Below are 19,765 nucleotides of genomic sequence, written 5' to 3' on the forward strand. Positions count from 1 at the left end.
TTGCCTGGGTGGCATCTGTTGCCCCACAGCCCTGCTAGCCAGAAGCCGGCTTTTAGGTGGTGTCCTGGAAAGCAGTCACATCCTGGCTCGTACACAGCTGGGGGATCAACATGTCTTTCTACAGGCGTGCACAGGGAGCCCAATTTCTCAGGAGACCCATGCTGTGCCAGCTTGCTCTCCACCAGCAGCACTGTGCCAAGGCCCCCCTCCGCTCGGACTCCAGGGAAAGGCAGGAGCCACGAGAGGCTCTTGGAGGGTGGGCACAGAGATGTGGACTGTTTTTTAAGGCTTGACGATGGTACTGGCTGTCAGGGGCCATAAGCAAGACACAGTGATGCGCTGTGCAGAGGCCTGCAGGTGGGTTAAAGGGAAAACCCAAATGCCTGGCAGCAATGCAGCCAGATTTTGGAAATGTTTTCCCGTATAAACTTGCATTTCGTCTCAGACAGAGCCAACAAGTAGGACAGCACAAAGGTGAGCATGGCTTCCTCTGAGAAGCAGGGTGTGCTGCTCGTTTGAGACCTCACACAGACGGACGCTGACCTCTGGCCCCAGCCCCCCTGCCGACTTGGCTCATGCCACCTTGGGTACAGCCTCTGCCAGGCCACTGCTGAGGAGCATGAGAAATGTTCTTGCATATGTCCATACCACAGGTGTAGAAACCCTCCTCTGCCCCGCTCCCAGCTACTGCAGAGCAAAAGCATCATGCGATGCTCAGCATGGCTCAGTACACGCCAAGCAAAGCAAGGCTGCTCTGTCAGCCCTGTGCCCACAGCAGAAGCCACCACCAAAGGCTGGATTGGCTCTGAGATGCTCTGTCAGTGCTCTCGAGCACATACAGGCTTGCTGGATGTGGGGCTTGGGACACCAATACCAGTGCAGTGACAGGCACCCATGTGGTTTCCCTTTGGAGGCAGACAATCTCCTTGTCTTGCGTGCAGCTTGTGTCCTGAACTTTTGGTTCTTCAGCAGTTAAACCAGGCTCTTCACCCAGCTACAAAAATGTGCATTCTGCTCCTGTCCCCCTGCTTCTTCTCTTAACTCCTACCTTGCAACTTTAAGGTACTTCTAGTTCTCCTGAGCCCAGATTTCTCAACCTTTTATATTTCCTGTCTTTGCAGAGGGCGTGAGGAAGGTGCGCTCTGCCTGGCTTGCTGTGTCCGGGTCTCATTTGGAAGGACAGCCAGCACAGTTTAACCGCACTCCATCAGCCCTGCTCAGAAGAATGTACATGCTATCCCAACAACCTATGGCCAATTCAGACTACACCGAGGCATGGCATGGCAAAGCAGCTCCACCACCTCCATGCAGGAGTTACGCAGACAGAGAGATTTCCCAAATCACCATGGTTGCCTTTGTTACGGTCTTCTCACTGTCCTCCTGCACAAGCACTGTCCATGGGCATTTGGGAATTGCAGTAATGAGACTCATGTTGGACATAAGCTGTTAAGTTTTTATATGGTTCATCTGTTCCAAAAATAGCAGCTTTCTTGAATAGGCTGCTGCCTGAGCATGACTGGCCATACCTGAGCCCTTCTAACTTATTAGCACTGAGCTGATTATGTGCTGAAGGATGCGCATTAGCCACGCAAGCCAGCATTGAAACTCACTGATTTCCACATCGAAACGACAAAGCTTTATGGTCTTTAATTGATGAGTGGCTGTCACTCATCAATGATCAACAAAGGATGTCAAGTGTTACCTTTGTTTTACTATGAGTCACTATCAATGTTGGCAAGCATAATAAAACCAGAGGAATGCATTAGGCACCAAATACTGTACTTCTTGCAGTAAAAGACACTAATCACAGGGATTGAGATGTTGTACTGCATGCTGATGCCCTAGCAATTTCATCACTTTAAGGCTAAGTGCTGTATCTCACAACTTGGCATGGCTATGTATGTCTCGCTTGGTCACGCATTTTGGGGGGAAATATTTAGTATTACAAGTAATAGGATCACACTTTGTGTTCCACTTACCTCTGGATGAGGATAGTAAAGCTGTATACATATATTCTGAAGTATCTGTATGCTCAGGGGTACCTACTACCCCCAGGTCTACAGCAAGCAAACTGTGGTAGTTTCCCTACAACAAGAGAAAGTCATTTGAGGGATCAGCTTCTCAAAAGTATATTACACAGCTGAATATGAGCTCTTTTCTACAGCGGTTTTTTAACCTGTGTTGTAACTGGATTGGCGGTTTAAGCATCGACAAACTGGAGGGATACACAGGGATTATGCCAATCCCTCACCTGCGCCCAGTGCAATTCCTGCCATACGTGACTGAAGTGGCAAAGCTCCTGCAGTTGCAAGACCTGGGCTCATTCACTGTCCTGATGACTGGGGAGGCTAAATCCACATAACCACAAACAGCATTTTCTCTAAATATCTTTTTTTTTTTCTTTTCCCTGTGAGCTGAAATTTTCAGACCCCCACTGACTCGCGTAAGAGACTTAGATGATAGACTCCTTTATATTCCTTTGCAAATCCTGCTTACAATGAATGTTCTTCTGCCGCAAAACCTGACCCAACTGTCTCCATCTGAATAGTCAATGCCCATGCAAAAGGAGTAATCGGTGATTCTGTGGGTGTCTTGCACCGAGTGTCAGAAGTCCCAAGAAGCTGACTGAGTGAGTTCAGTCTGTAATAAATGCTTTGTTCACCGATGGAGAGTCTAATAAGTAACAAAGCACCAAACATAAATCCTCTTCAGCCAGAGCATCAATATTTAAGAATATCAATGTTTAATGCTGTCATTTTAATTTCATTGTGTGTATTGATTTATTTCAGCATGCAGGAACAAAATCAGAAACTAATTTAGCTAATGAGTTCAGTTAAGCTTTTCTTTTAAAAAGGCAAGGAAAATAAGTTAGAGGAGGTCAGATGCTTTAAAACAGTTCATTTTAAAAAGGAGGAGGAAGTTGCACTCAGAAGAGAAGGTGTTTTGATCAAATCACAGTCAGCTGTCAGGGGCATACAGGGACACATGGAAGGGCTTAATTTTTTTTGACATAAGCTACAAAGATTTGACATGAATGAATGAGTTGATTAAAGTACCCATGCTCTCTTCGCAAACACTGGTGCTGAGATGCCAGTACAGTAATAGTAGTTAATCCCCAGCTACCTCTATTTTAAAAGTCAATTTTAAGCATATGTTCAGTGCTGCTATATTTCTCTGTAGGTGGCTTTCTTTTAGCACAGTCTGTAGTTTATTGCATTTTGGCCATTTTCCCTCTGGGATATCAGTTTTCAAGCTTCTTGTCGTGGTTGGGGAATTAAACTCCTCAGGATGACATTCAGAAATCATGTCTGGATAATTTTTAGTATAACACAAGCCCACATGAAAGCAGGAGCTAGACAAGGAAAGACCAGGTGCAACTACACCCTTACTTGTTATAAATACCAGGAAAAAATATCACTTCTGTCCCAAAAAAGTGCAAAGAAGTCTGTCCTTTAACTACATACCTGAAGCCACATTGTTGCAGATCTGGCTCCCTTTGGAGTAGCTAGGTGGCTGCTAGCTCTGGCAGGTGCTACCTGCCTCTAGAAATAGATGTACTACTCCAGAGGGAGCCTGTTCACTTGGGCTTGTGTTGTGCTACAGGTGCGCAAAGATTTCCTGACTCTGGAGAAGCCTAGGGGGCTGGAAGTGGGACATATGTGCCCATGAAAAGGGCCCTCATGGAATTTGCTGCAGAACGAGAGTTGCAGTCATCCCAGAGCAGCTAAATATTTTGAGCTTCTTTTTTCTGGCAATTAACCCAGACAGTGATAAGAAGAGCATTAAGCAAGTTCTTGAGTATAAGTTCTGGATATCTGTAAAGATAATGATATTAAGATTATGCTTTTATCTGAGCATCACTTAAGCAACCTCTTGCCAAGGCAGCTCAGCACCCAGCCCAGCTGAGCCATGAACAACCGTTACCCAAAACAAATCTACCACCCATTTACTATGGGTGTTACAGTTTCTACCACTCTTCTTCATTTTTACACTTTGACTGTGTGCATTTTACCCAGTACAATAGTTTTAGGCTGCTATCATCTTTCTGCTTAGGTTTTTATATGCAATATGTTTTGCCTTAGCAGGAAAAGTGTGATCTAACTCCTATGCAAACAAGTAAATGAAATTAAAAGGAGAGAATAAATAAGATCTCAATCGCAGATGAAGTATCATGAATGATACATGTTCTCAACTGCGCTCTTCAACATAGCCATCATAGAAGCTGCCCCAATGTATTTTTTGAGAGAATGTACCCCAAAGCAGTGAACAGCTTTCCCATTAAAACATATTCATTATAAATAGAATTCCTGTGCATGCATGCTTTTCTTCACTACCATTATTCTCCCTTGAAGAAACAGGAATTATAATTTTTATAACACACACCAAGACAGGGAGACAAAGCTGGATAACTTTTAGCTCTCACTCAGATACCGCTGAGTAATGCTCCATGCCTGAAATGCTGTGTTATGGTCCAAAACCAGTGGTGGCTCCAGCCCCTGGTGTCTAGGACTACTTTAAAAGAAATTTTTTTTTAAATACTCAAATTCCTCATCTTTTATTTTTTATTTTTATTTTAATTAAAGTCAGATGGAGATAAGGTAGAAATGAAGAAGAAATGCTGGTGAGCTTATTTTCGTCATAAAGCTGCAGAGACAGGGAAGTACATTTTACTGCGTATGGCCCCAGAGTTGGAGTCAGCACGTTTGCCCTGCAAAGGACCTGCCATGTTTGTGATCTTAAGCAGATCTTTCCCTGCCTGCTATGATTTCCCTGCCGGCATTGCTCTGTCTTGTCTATTTATTCTGTAAGTCCCCTGGAGCTGGGGCTCTCTCCTGTCATTTTCTTGTACGCGGTGGGATACAGTTAAGTGCCAGTAAGCACCTATACTTTTGCTTGAGTTCAGCATTTGACCTCTGTCTGTGAAAACCTCATGTGAAGGTATAAATGTGGTGCCAAAATTAAAATACAGGCTTTATTCATCTTAAAGTTATTTCTGCTCCCTGCCCATCCCTCTATCTGCAGCAGGAAAAAAGAGCCGTGTTACAAAGCTCCTCCAAACTGCTTTTGTTCTTAGTTCTGCCAACAATTTCATATGTCAGCCTGGGGCTCTTTTCTGGTGTCAAGGGAGGGACATGGACCCTGGTGAAGGAGTTTTTCAGGACACAGTGAAGGACCCTGTCCCTCTTGGGGATCAAGTCACAGGAGACAGATCCCAAGAAATGGTTATAGAATAAATTTTACTAGTGGAATTGCTACCATTGCTGGAATCCAAACTACTACTGTTCATGTCAGGCACTTATTCAGGCAGCACACTCACTTTTTACCTCTCTCACATATGACACCCCCAAGTGCAGCTATGTGTTGGGGCACGGGTGAGGAAGCCCCAGCCCCAGCGCATTATTTGGGAGAAGGGGATCATCTTGATGTGCCACGGCTTCTGGGTGGGTGTTCAAACAACCCCTCCCGGGCTGCCTACTTGCATCAAATGTATATATGGTCCTGTGGTATTTGCCTGCCTGTAGCAGCCGCTGCATTTGTGGAGGTGGCCTGAATGGCAGCTGGTGTGCGCGGGTGGCCTTGGACATTGTCAAGCATCCCTGGGTGTCCCGAGTTTCTCAGCTCTCATAGATTCAGCAGCACCACCAGTGTCTAGGACTTTCACCCCCTCCTCTGCCCACATGTTTCCTCTCTTGGACCTGCTGTTTGCTGTTTCCCTATCTATACCCACAGGTACCCACAGGTTCCCCTCACACAAGCCCACACTGAAGAGGTGTTTAGGGTGTTTTATGCCTCAGAACTTCCCCGGTTCATACAGCTGCTCAAAACTCTGAGGACCTCTAAAATGAAGTGACATACACTTTTGTTTGAAGAAACACTTCACATTATAACTCCTTTTCTAGAAGCAGAACGTGTCCTGAGGTGGAATTTATAACCTATTCATGATGGTATCTTTGCTTTCACATCCTCTAGGGAGCGAGACTCTGCCTGCAATGGAAAAAAGGAGAGAAAAGAGGAACTCTTTTGCCATAGGAAACAAACAAAAGAAATATTATGATTTTTCCAGTCCCTTTGCAAAAAATATGGAATGAAATTTTATATGTAATAGAGAATGTGTTGAGTATTTGCAAAGAAGGTTGTATATACTTTGCTTAGTCACTTGTAATAAATGTTACCAAATACATTCATGAGAGCGTAAATCTTTTTAAAAATAATTTTTTCATTTAGAGTTTTCTTTTACTTTCAATGCATCCAGTTTCTGAGAACCCTGGCAACCAGAGCGCTGGAAAAGTGTTCTCTGTGTAAATCAAGGGTATATGATTATAGTGACAAATGTAATGGTTTATTACCTGCTTGTGATTTTTTATCTTCCTTGGATTGTATCTGTGGTTTATCTGCCCTTGCCTGCTCCTTCCCCGGCTTGCACTCCTGGGCTGCTCATGGAGGGCAGGGCTGTAATCTGCACAGAGCCTGCGAGCCCTGGCTGCTCTGGGAAGGGAATTTCTTCTGAACACATTCGGTTTGTTTAGGAAACTACCAAGGCAACCAACACACATCTTTGCTGAGGGACAGGTGGACCTGTAAAGCTGTAGAAATATGAAAGCTTCACACATGGAGATAGCGCCAACAAAATCCACACTCACCACCCAACCGTTCATGCTAGGATGAGAAGAAGCCTGTGCTGTCCTAATTCTGCAGTGAGGGACCTCCCAGCACTGGTTAGTCACCAAGCCTTCTGCTTTCCTCTCTGCTTTTTTATTCCCCTGCACTGGCCCTTCTCAGAGCAGCCTGCGTCCACGGCCACGCAGGGAAGCAAAAGCAGGATGGCAAATAAGTATTTCTGTCAGCCATCCTGACTTTTGCATTTCACTGGAGGCTTGTTCTTCCAAAATGAGGCATGACTAGGGGTACTGTATCACACAGGAGTGATTATAAGAAGAACAGATAGAAATGGTGATTCTTATAGATGGACATTTTTTGTGGTGGTGACTTCAAAATGGACATTTTTTTCCCTATCCAAATCCAGTCATGTGGAAAAGAGATACTCATGGCTAACAATAATGGGGAATTTATTTATATCATATTAATTTAGGAAATCATTAGTGACTTGAAAGTGTGACTCATACTGATGTCTGGGAACCATTGTCAAAGCAGAATCGAGCATCTTCAAAAGCTATGGGTTCAAAAATACGTGTATTTTCTCTGGGCAGTTTCCCTCGGGCTTTCACATCTGAAATTTTGAAGTATAAAAAACGTTTCTTCTAAATAAATGGAGAAAATAATTTATGAAACTGTATATGTTTATATAGGAAGAGAGAGTGTGTTACAATGAAAGGAAGAACAAGGCTACCCAGACTCTCCTAAAAGCTAGAACAGGACTATAAATTCAAGTGCATGTTGAGTGACAACAAAAGAATTCACTAGGCTGACAAATTAGCAATAATTAGTGCATAGGACATCCAGCCGCAGAGGTCTTGGTTTCGCAAAGCTCTTGCTTACTTGCTTGAATTTAAGAGATAAAGACTATGCAAAGAAAGTATGTATAAAGAAAATCTAGAAAATGTAAAGAAAATCTGCCAAGATGATTGGGAATACTCAGATGTTTATGGGCCTTTCTAATAACATCATGGGTTGGGCTGAAGTATGCTGCTCTTTTGCTTGAAGTTAAGCACATGCTAAAGTTCCTTGCCAAATAGAGACCTAAATCGTACTGACTCAATATTGTCTGGAGTTTAAAAACTGCCATCTGTGTGGCACACATTCCTGCACACCTCTTTCTCCCTTTTGCCCCCTTCTAACCACAGTGTTGGCCACAGTGAGCCCTGTGCTGAAAACCCACCAGCTGACCACAGTGAATAGGCTGTTGTGGATCATCGGGTCTCCACAGGTTTTTATTCATCCCCAGAAAGAACTTTGCAGCTCAATTGCTGTTGATAAATAATTACCAGGCTCACAGATAGATGGGAAGTGGATAGGTTTATAGCCACTGCAGAACATTACAGTAGATAAGATTACTATAAGCCATTATTTCCTTTTTAATAGCTTGCTCAATATTTTATCATAATGAAAAGGTTCACCGCTTCACAATAATAAGATGTAATTAAATCTTGTTACCAATATGGCACAGACTGTAAATATTATGTGACATCCATACGTTTCTAGATGACAAGCAGACTTAGAGATTTGAGTTGGATGAAATACTGTTTCTATCTCTGATTGCATTAGCTTAAAGTCCTAGAAGATGTATTCCAGATGTGCCATACTAATAGGATTACTTTATAAAAGAGCAGACAGATTTTAGGAGTAACACCCTGATTAAGGAGTTTGCAGTCTCCACAAAGATTTTTTTTACTATTTCCATCTGAATTAATGTTTTTTTGGTCTTACATTAGTTTCATTCAGTTGTCATAGATCACAAGAGAGTCGTCATTTACTGGCAAGGGATCATTTACTCATTTAGATTTCCATACCTCTTTATGCATTCATGCTGAATCAAAGGAAAGACAATGAATGCTTTAGGTGGAATCTTGGTAGACTCAGTGAGGATTATTTATAAGTTAACATGTCAAAAGTGATCAATGCAGTTTATAGAGACTCCTAATTTTCACACACATGTAAACATACATACATGCATTTGTTATTTCTGCGTTTGTGCCTGTATAGACACAACTGTGATGCACATGCAGATATTAAAGATGCAGAATAAAGTTGAAGAGTGTAAAGGCTGACATTTCTTGTTTATATTTGGTTTTGAAGCTGATGGCTGGATGAGCATGAATTTTCCTTTTAGTTTGTATTTATCCCCAAAGCATATTAAAAAGACAGTTTCCCTTCATTTCTACTTTAAATGTGTCTGGTGCCCTCAAGTGAAACCAGTGACTCATGCTCCTTCAAAAGCCTCTGGTGATCGTTAAGTCAGGAAACTAGATGTAAGAGAAAATACTTGGCTTTGCTGTCTTGGAGCAAGTTAAAATAAAAATCCTCAGCCATAGGACTGTCTTCTCATAACACATTCCAAGGGCTAACTTTCTTTTTACTGGTTGGCCTGCAATATGTTGTAGCCAAGTATTTTTCCCTACATCTACTTTGTAGAATTGGAGCAAAGCTGCTGTATCTCAGATACCATGTCAAACACACCTCAGAGGTAGCTGCTGCAAAGCACTTCTGCAGGGAGACCAGACAGACTGTGTCTTCCAAGTCGTCCTTGACCTCTTTGCTTTTCATAATTTGTTTCCCAGGTCTTTGCCAGATTGGAAAACTGAAATATACCTTTCATATTCCAAGATTACTCTAAGAAAAAAGTAATTGACAAGAGCTGAAAAAATACATCACTATTTTTAATACAATGAAAAGAATTTATTAACTTCATATTTTTTATGCTAGTTGCAATAGCATGGTGGTTTAAGTGTTGCAGTGGCTCTCACATTGACCTGTGATTTTCAGTTTGTCCTGTTCTCCTGTACATGAGCAAAAGAGAGATTAACAAGGAACAACCAAGATCTATCCTTCATTCAAAGTTTTTGCCCATCATTTTCATGGAAGACTTGTCTCAGTGCTAAAACCAGGATTAGAAGAAGCTTTCATATGTAAATCCTACTCCTCCTCCTATTTATTGGTGGCAGCAGCATCTTTCCCACTTCTACTTAGGCCAGTAATACACAGGTGGTAATTGAGAATTCCCGTCCTAAAACTGAAATACCCTGAATATCCCATCCCACGTACTACCTCATAAAACTTTGTTTAAAAAAAAAAAAAAGTATTAAAAATAAGTTTTAAATTCTTCTTTTTCTTTTTTTTTTCTTTTCCTTTTTTTTTTTTCCCCCATAGGTTTTCTTTATATGCATTTCTTGAACTTCGGCACCTAGACAGATATGCATATGTGGATTGATGCTTCAGGGAGAGCTGGTAGAAAACACAATATTTTAGCTCATTATTTTTAATTCAATTAATAGAAACCAGACACCAGGCTTGAATTATCCTTCCTGCTTTTCACTGTGAAGACAAGTGTCTTAAACAGAGATAGGCCATTATATATCCTCTATGCGTAGACCAGAACGCCTAAAAACAGCTTCAGCAGAAAAACATCATTGGAAAACCCTATTTCTTCCTGGCCATATTTGTTTATTGGATAACAACCCTCTCTGTAGTGTAGCTTGCTGGAATAATATATACACATTCCATAAGCCCTAAAAGACGACCTATAAAAGATGAACCTCTATTGGCTCTGTCAGTGCCTAAACACAGCACTATGCACCCTATGCTTCCAAACCCTACGCCTTAAATACTTAAGAAAGGCACAAGATTGCAGAGACTGTAAGTAGAATAATCAGCAGTCATAGCAAAGATGCCAATTCCATTTTTTTCATGCATTTACTGTTTTTACTCAACTAGTAGTCTGGTTTTCCTTTATTTCCTCCCTCACGATGGAGCCCTGAGAAAACCTAAGGTTTTGTCTTAAAACATTGCGTGAATGGGAATTATGTTTCATGACTTCAGACACTGATAATGGAGTTGTGGACAGCTGACCTACTCACCCCAGCTGCCTTCATGCTCCACTGAGAGAAACAGGCACATTTGAAGGAGCAATTCATTAGCTCTATTTTAAGCATTTGCTTTAGGGTAAGTGACTCAAACATTTACATCACATGGATGAAATTTTTTCTCTGGAGGAAACCTAAATGACTAACTCAGACACCTATACTGAATCTGGTTATTTCTCTCTGTTGGCATCTGCTGCCATGAAAATCCCCAGTCTGGGCTAGGGGCCCTTTGGTCTGATGCAGAATGGTCATTCGTACCTTCTGGGTGGCTCCTGGGCAGAGACCTCAAGCGTGGGCTAATCACAGAGACACAGAACATGCTGCTCAACCATTTTCTGCTAGGTAATGATTTGGGCTGAGAGAGAATTAGCTAAAATGAGAGACAGGAGAAGCAGTGAGGGGAACAGTGAAGGAGAAACAAGGTGCTAGTGTCTATGTTGTGTTTTTCCCTAGAAATATAGACTTCTTGTGTTTGTCTCCCTAGGGCGCCTTGACTGTTGGGGAAGAGATTACCAAATAAATAATCGAACAACTGGAACCATCCACGAAACAGCTGCACTGACAACAGTGGGCTATTTCCCAAGGGCTGCTTGGGAAATGCAAAGGAAGACCTTGCATTGCACTGCCAAATCTAGAAGAACATTTTTGCGAGACTTCAGTCTGAGCCATGATAGCTCACCCCAGTCACATAATCACATCCTTCCCTTCACTTACTCTTATTACACAGTGGTATGGATTTGATTATTCTGTCAGCAAATACCCTACATCCTTGAAATGGATGAGTATGACATGTTTGGAAATATGGAGAATGCCAACAGGTTAAACATAATTCACATAAAGCTAATAAAAAGAACAAAAATAATTTACATATTAATCACAGAGATCTAATCTGCCAGAATGCAGCAGGGAAATCGATCTCTCACAAGTACGGACTGAGAAAGTAGGCTGAAGAGGGAATTGAGCTCAGTGACAGGACGTGGCATGACTTTCATCACATGCAGCCTGAATTTAAAAGCTACCAATTTGGTAGGGAGAAATCCATTAGCCACAGTGTATCAGTCCTTGCTGGGTACATGGGGATTCCATGGCTGCTCTGAAGAAATTCACATTGACCAGGACAAAGAGCTGCTTATACACTAGTATCCATGAGAAATCCCATGTAACTTTCGCAAGACAGACACATGCTACAGTCATTTTAAAAATGACGAGATAAATTACAGGGTGAGAAGTTAAAGAGCAGCTCAGAAGTACTAGTTGATGTTGTTCCTGAACTTAATGGTTATTTTATCCTTTATTAGAAATGCTCTCAAAACAGTTTTCAAGTGTTGTGTGTATGAACTCAGACACGCGGTTCTGGCAGCTGAAGATTGTGTTTGTGTATGCATGTGCACGTGTGTACATACACTGGAAAAACGATGAGCTGAAATTAATGACTTTGCTCCTGGAATTAAGATTCCCGGGGAGGCTAATTACAGCATGCTATTGCTAGTAAGCAGGTATAACACATGGAAGTATACACTAAAGTGTTTTTAATACACAACACAAACTGCTATGTGCAGTGCACGCCTCTGCAGATTATTTAGGCTTGATTGCAGAGGGATTCCGTCTATCAGCAGAATATTAACTATGCCATCATTTCAGAGAAAAGGAGGAGTCCTTGATTCACAAAAGGCAAAATGATGGACATTTTCCACGATATCTGCCCTCCACTGATTCCTGTAACGCCAACAGTGTCCAGCCACTTATATGTTGAAATCTTAACTATTTCAATAGTCCTTGCCCTTGAAAATTCATTACTGTAGCATTAGACTATGCGCTCTTAGTAGTTTATGAAGCTCATCTAAGTTTGTAGCTGAAGTTTTCCATATGGGTTCAGTGTCTCAAACTATACAGCCCCTTGTTTTGTAAGCTCTGCTGAGAAGAGTCTGGCTGTTTCTGAGAGGGGTGGTTAAAAAAGGGACCTTTGCTTGTTTTGGAGGGGAGGAAAAAAAGGCTATGATGAGTTTTTTAAAGTGGTCCCATGACTTGTAGGAGACAGTGAAATTTAGCAAGGTGACACTTCCTCCCTAGTTTTAAGAATATCCATGTAATTTTACGGCTTAGTTTTTCTATATGGCTACCGTAACCTTTTTTGACAGAAGTATGATTGCAGCCCATCTTTGAAATGAGAATATCTAAACAAAAGAAAACAACAGTCAGCCAAGGAAAAATGAGCCTACCTTTGTTTTCCTTTGCCTAAGCGTGCACTGCATGGACCAGTGCTCTTGAGGTAGGGGCAGTCAGTAAACAGGAAAGCAAAGGAGATGTTGAGAAGAGGCAAACCCTACAACAAATCCAATACCCTTAGCATTAATACATACATCTTCTGGTATAAACAATGCAGAAAGATAGAAAGTAGAGCTTTTACTTTATACTGCCTAATACAACCAGCCATTTTTTATCCATCTCAGAGGCTTGAGAGCCCAGAGAGTTGGCCTTTTCGTGTGAACGCCAACCTTTCGCGGTCATGACCTATAAAGCATGCAATAGCATTAGAATTTCAAGCGGACCTTTGAGGTACATCTAGCATTGCCCCAGGTCCAGTCGTAGCAACGAAGAGACACTTGAACACTGTTCTGAAAGACAATCTTGATGACTCCTTCTTTCCTGATACTGCTTCACCTGATCAGAGAAGCAGGAAGGGGAGAAGGCAGTCTGGAATGCCAACTTTCTAAATCTCACATGCCAGGGTAGGCTGGGACCCCACACAGATTGGAAGTGGGTTTTACAAGGTGTACAGACATTGGCAAGCACAGATGTAGGTTAGAAAGTAGTATGTATTATTTCTTTTGTTGCTTGCAGAATGCGTAAGTAAGTACATGTATTGGCAGAGGTCAAAGGAGGCAACGTCAGATCCAGTTACTCTGTGATGTGATGTAGTTTGCAGGAAGAGACTAAATTAAAGACCTCCAGGTTTATTAAGGACCTCTCATGCTGAAGAACATCACACTCCCAGCTTTTCTCCTGCCTCCTTCTGTGGCCTGTAATTTGGACCTATATTACAAGATAGGCTGGGATACTTCAGTAGTTACCATATTGAGAATAGCTGTTGTTTCAGGCACTGCTGATATAGATAACTATGGGCCAGCATGTGCTTTATTTATTCAAAGTAGGTCTGCCTGATGCTGGATAAAATCCCATTGAGACAGTTTATTCAGCATAAGCCACGTCAGTGACTTTGGCTAAACATGTGTAAGAATATAACAGCAGAAAAGAACAAAGTTCATCAAGCCCAGAGGTTATGTTCTGGACTGGTTGTGGATGCTTAGAAAGAATTTAAAGACAAGCTTGTCCAGGGTGATCCTTTTCCTAAAATCTCCTCCAGCCTAAGCAGTCAGAATCTTCTTGAGCCAGTATGAGATTTAAACTTGGAGGACCAAAGTTTGCAACATTGCGCTGCATTTGAGATGTCTAAAAGAAACCAGTGTTATTCTGAAAAGCTGGACACAATTCTGCAGGTATGGAAACATGTACTTTTCACTGCAGTTTACCCATTTCTCTCACTTCAGGCTCGGGGCTCAAATAAGATTTTACACTACTCCCAGTGTAAGTCCCTGAAGTAGATTCTTTTAGAACCTGGAGCAATTAAACAGGCATTTTCAAATACTTCCTAAATAGGTGACCCCAGTGTCTCAAAGACCTGTGGGTGGCAACAGGGAAGAATTATGGCTGAACCCAGGAATTATTTTATCTCCCCCCATGCAGACAAAGAGTATGCACAAATGCTTACGCAGCCTAAAAGGCATGAGGACTCTCTTTTCATGCCCTGGAGCCCTTATCAGAGTGAAGTGTGAGGCTGCTTAGCATCAAGGGGGCAGATGGCCCGGCTCTCTAGAAGATAACTTGATTTTCACCCACTTCCAAGCCTAAGCACTGCAAATGGACCCCTCCATCAGTGTAGCTGGCCAGTGAAAGCCCACCATACCTCTCATGGGGTCTCTGAGCATCCCTGGGGAATGGGGAGGTTGTCTCAAAGGCAGCAAGTTCCATGGTGTTTGTGTCACTCAGGGTGACTATATGGGATCTAGTTGCTCAGCACTAGCGACATCGACTGGTGTTGAGTCTAGAAGAGCTGGTGGTCAGAAGACAGGAAGATGAATGGACACGCTCAACATGTCTCTTGGAAGAGCTGAAGTAGAAAGAAGCAACTTGGATCCACAGCTTATCATAGCTAATCCCATATCTTTTTATGCCCTCTCTGAGACCAAACAAGTATTTTGGATGGAGCATTTGGCACGTAAATCAGTGCAGCCCTCAGTCAGGCTCAGCCAAGGCAGGTTCTGTTTCTGGAAATAGGAAAGGCACGCTCTGCCTCTCCAAAGATTTCTCTACAGCTGCCACTCATAGCGGAGGGAAGAAGCCAAGCTGCACCAGGCAGTACATGTTTTTTGAATAGTTTTTGTTCTGTCAACAGCTGGTGGTTTCTGTTCACAGTCAATAGACTGCCAGAGCTGGTCTATTTTTGGGTCTATATTTGCCTCCAGTGTGGCTCTGGTGGACTCTCCGGCAGGGGTTCAGTTCTGCCCACAGGCCTCTGGAGTCAGGAGTTTTATTATTAAAATAAGTTTTAATTCCAAACCATCCAGGTAATGGAGCAAGTAGTCAAACAGAATAATCTTCCTTGTGTGCACCTCTCCTCCCTGGAAAGCAACTACCTTGTGCATCTCCAGGGTCTGCCACCTCTGAGCCCCGTCGTGCCCTGTTTTCAGGACCTGTGCTTGGAGCTTGTTAATTCTTACTTGCAAAGCTTGGCTGAATTTAAGTCTTCTAAATTTCACCTCACTGACTAAAACAGCAACAAAAGCTTTGACTGAAATTTGTCCTTCTGTTCCACCCTGGTCTGCAGGTGAAGGCTGCTCCCTCCCTATGCTTGTAAGTGGGCTTTAGCTGGCAGTAACCACACTGAGCAGACTCAGAGAAGAGGTGTGGATGGAGTCGCACTGCAGCACACCCTGCATTATAAAACAACGAGATTTTCTATTAAGGTCCCTTTGCCTGTGGGAGAAGTTTGGAAATCCTTCCTCCAGCCTCCCACAGTCACACAACAGTGTTACCTTCCCAAGAAAAAGACTTTCCTATTCTGGGCACCTGGAGACACACACTAGACAGAATAGGCATGCCCCACTGCTGTGCCATATGCTGTCACGCTATGGGAAAGCTGGACTGGTGCTCAGTCTTGCAAAAGCCAGAACTATTCAGGCATTTCTGAAGAAAACAAAGCACCTTTCTGAAGTAACTCATTTACTTGGACACCTGTCTATTTGAAGTCTGGTCTCCTTTCAGCTCCTCGTCTCCCAAACTCTTGCATCTCTAATAAGTCCTTGCACGGGCAGAACTGAAGCCCAAGCCCATGGTTTGCACGGAATTACACAGCGGACAACTACAGCTTGCTTTTGCTGTATGGGTGCTTTAAAATCTGAGAGGGAAACATGAAGTAAATCTCAGGCAGCATACACAACTGTTCCAGTACAAACCAGGATGATTCAGGTCCCTGCTCGGGGGGGCAAGCGAATTTCCCCCCAGCCTCCCTCACCTGCTCAGTTGCCCTTAAGCAACAGGTATGGGGCTCTGGAATGTGAGGGACTGGCCACAGAGGATGTGGGTGAAGGTGAGGCTCCATCCAGGGGGTTGCCTAGAACGAGTCAGACAGCCCCACGTATTACAACTGCCTCAACTAAGAAAAAAAGGAGGGTCATTGTCATAGGTGATTCCCTTCTGAGGGGAACAGAGGGCCCGATCTGCCGACCGGACCCATCCCACAGGGAAGTCTGCTGCCTCCCTGGGGCCCGGGTTAGGGATGTTGCGAAGAAACTCCCTGGTCTGGTGCGGCCTTCTGATTACTACCCCCTCTTGGTAATGCAGGTTGGCGGGGACGAGGTAGCAGAAAGAAGTCCCAAGGCCATCAAAAGGGACTTCAGGGCACTGGGGCGACTGGTTGAGGGATCAGGGGCGCAGGTGGTGTTTTCCTCCATCCCATCAGTGGCAGGGGACAGCACTGAAAGGGGCAGGAAAACTCACCTGGTTAACAGGTGGCTCAGGGACTGGTGCCATCGGTCAAATTTTGGCTTTTTTGATCATGGGGAGGTATACACAGCACCGGGCCTGCTGGCAACAAGTGGAGTTCAGCTATCACAAAGGGGGAAAAGAATTCTTGGCCACGAGCTGGCGGGGCTCATTGAGAGGGCTTTAAACTAGGTTCGAAGGGGGAAGGGGATATTGCCCAGCTCACTAGGGATGAGCCTAGGCTTGGAGTGCCAAGGCCAGGGGTGAGATTGACAGCCCAGCTCAAGTGTGTTTACACCAATGCACGTAGTATGGCCAATAAACAGGAGGAGCTGGAAGCCATTATACAGCAGGACGGCTATGACTTGGTCGCCATCACAGAAACGTGGTGGGACAACTCGCATGACTGGCATGCTGTCTTAGATGGCTACAGACTCTTTAGGAAAGACAGACCAACAAGGAGAGGTGGGGGAGTTGCTCTATATGTGAGGCAGCAACTGGAATGCATTGAGCTTGGCCTGGGGGCAAGTGAAGAAGGAGTTGAAAGCTTGTGGGTTAGAATTAAGGGACAGGCTCACACGGGTGACATTACGGTGGGTGTATACTACAGGCCACCCGACCAGGAGGAGGAGGTTGATGAAGCCTTCTGCAGGCAGCTGCAAGCAGCCTCACAGTCACAGGCTCTGGTTCTCATGGGGGACTTCAACCACCCTGACATCAGCTGGGAAGACCATACAGCTAGGCAGGCGCAATCCAGGAGGTTCCTCCAGAGCATCGATGATAACTTTCTGATGCAAGTGGTGGAGGAACCAACAAGGAAAGGCGCGTTGCTGGACCTCGTGTTAACAAACAAGGAGGGACTGGTGGAGGACGTGAAGGTTGGAGGTAGACTCGGCTGCAGTGACCATGAAATGGTCGAGTTCAGGATCCTGCGTGGAGGAAGCAGGGCGATAAGCAGGATCAAAACCCTGGACCTCAGGAGGGCTGACTTTGGCCTCTTCAAGGAGCTACTGGGAGGAATCCCGTGGGCCAGGGCTCTCGAAGGCAGGGGGGTCCATGAGTGCTGGTCGCTTTTTAAACAACACTTCTTCCATCCACAGGAGCAATGCATTCCCCTGAGAAAGAAATTTAGCAAAGGAGGAAGGAGACCTGCATGGTTAAACAAGGAGCTTCTAGCGGAGATCAGGCAGAAGAGAAAGGTGCATGGCATGTGGAAAGAGGGACAGGCCACTTGGGAAGAGTACAGAAACGTAGTGAGAGCATGCAGGGATGCAACGAGGAAGGCCAAGGCTCACCTGGAATTGAAGCTGGCAAGGGATGTCAAAAACAACAAGAAGGGCTTCTTCAACTACATCAGCAGCAAAAGGAAGGCTAGGGACAATGTGGGGCCGCTGCTGAATGAGGCGGGTGTCCTGGTGACGGAGGATGCGGAGAAGGCAGAGCTAATGAATGCCTTCTTTGCTTCAGTCTTCAGTGCTAAGACTGGCCCTCAGGAATCCCAGGCCCCGGAGGTAAGAGAGGAAGCCTACAAAGAGGACGACTTTCCCTTGGTCGAGGAGGACTGTGTGAGGGATCGCTTCAGCGATCTGGATGTCCACAAATCCATGGGCCCCGATGGAATGCACCCACGAGTGCTGAGGGAGCTGGCGGATGTCATTGCTGAGCCACTCTCCATCATCTTTGAGAGGTCCTGGAAGACAGGAGAGGTGCCCGAGGACTGGAGAAAGGCCAATGTCACTCCAATCTTCAAAAAGGGCAAGAAGGAGGACCCAGGGAACTACAGGCCGGTCAGCCTCACCTCCATCCCGGGAAAGGTGATGGAGCAGCTTATCCTGGAGGCCATCATGAAGCAAGTGGAAGAAAAGAAGGTTATCAGGAGTAGTCAGCATGGATTCACCAAGGGGAAATCATGCCTGACCAATCTGATAGCTTTCTACGATGACATGACTGGCTGGGTAGACGAAGGGAGAGCTGTGGATGTTATCTACCTTGACTTCAGCAAGGCTTTCGACACAGTCTCCCATGATATCCTCCTGGGGAAGCTGAGGAAGTGTGGGCTGGATGAGTGGTCGGTGAAGTGGATAGAGAACTGGCTGAATGGCAGAACTCAGAGGGTTGTCATCAGCGGCGCTGAGTCTAGTTGGAGGCTGGTGACAAGTGGTGTCCCTCAGGGGTCAGTACTGGGCCCAGTCTTGTTTAACTTCTTCATCAACGACCTGGATGAAGAGTTAGAATGTACCCTCAGCAAGTTTGTTGATAACACAAAACTGGGAGGTGTGGTAGATACACCAGAAGGCTGTGCTGCCATTCAGCGTGACCTGGATAGGCTGGAGAGCTGGGCAGAGAGGAACCTGATGAGGTTCAACAAGGGCAAGTGCAGGGTCCTGCACCTGGGGAGGAACAACCTCATGCACCAGTACAGGCTTGGGGCGGACCTGCTGGAGAGCAGCTCTGCGGAGAGGGACCTGGGTGTCCTGGTGGACGACAGGTTAACTATGAGCCAGCAGTGTGCCCTGGCTGCCAAGAAGGCCAATGGGATCCTGGGGTGCATCAAGAAGAGTGTGGCCAGCAGGACAAGGGAGGTTCTCCTTCCCCTCTACACTGCCCTGGTGAGGCCTCATCTGGAGTACTGTGTCCAGTTCTGGGCTCCCCAGTTCAAGAAGGATGAAGAGCTACTGGAGAGAGTCCAGCGGAGGGCTACAAGGATGGTGAGGGGACTGGAGCATCTCCCCTACGAGGAGAGGTTGAGGGAACTGGGCTTGTTCAGCCTGAAGAAGAGAAGGCTGCGAGGGGACCTTATAAATGCCTAGAAATATCTGAAGGGTGGGTGTCAGGAGGATGGGGCCAAGCTCTTTTCAGTGGTGCCCAGTGACAGGACAAGGGGTAATAGGCACAAACTGAGGCACAGGAAGTTCCGTCTGAACATGAGGAGGAACTTCTTCTCTCTGAGGGTGACGGAGCACTGGAACAGGCTGCCCAGGGAGGTTGTGGAGTCTCCTTCTCTGGAGATATTCAAGACCCGCCTGGACAAGGTCCTGTGCAGCCTGCTGTAGGTGACCCTGCTTCGGCGGGGGGGTTGGACTAGATGACCCACAGAGGTCCCTTCCAACCCCTACTATTCTGTGATTCTGTGATTCTGTGATTCTGTGATTTCCATACAGGACTGTTTAAAGTAAAATAACTTT

The 19,765-nt window shown here is 44.8% G+C and overlaps 1 long non-coding RNA gene across 2 annotated transcripts in view; it reads right to left on the reverse strand.

The window, feature by feature from the left end:
* Positions 1 to 2,753: 2,753 nt before the first annotated feature.
* The window catches only part of LOC142362147 (uncharacterized), a 35,194-nt gene continuing 18,182 nt past the window's right edge, over positions 2,754 to 19,765 (reverse strand). The window contains exons 2-4 of one of the 2 annotated variants that reach the window (XR_012764713.1): positions 12,758 to 12,861; positions 6,348 to 6,584; positions 2,754 to 5,985 (exon numbers count right to left, since the gene is read on the reverse strand). This is a non-coding gene — a long non-coding RNA (uncharacterized LOC142362147). Of the gene's footprint in view, positions 5,986 to 6,347; positions 6,585 to 9,135; positions 9,239 to 12,757; positions 12,862 to 19,765 lie in introns of those variants that run through there. The other variant, XR_012764714.1, reaches the window with a different exon arrangement.

The sequence above is a fragment of the Opisthocomus hoazin genome, chromosome 8 (assembly GCF_030867145.1).
Source record: "Opisthocomus hoazin isolate bOpiHoa1 chromosome 8, bOpiHoa1.hap1, whole genome shotgun sequence".
Lineage (NCBI taxonomy): Eukaryota > Metazoa > Chordata > Aves > Opisthocomiformes > Opisthocomidae > Opisthocomus > Opisthocomus hoazin.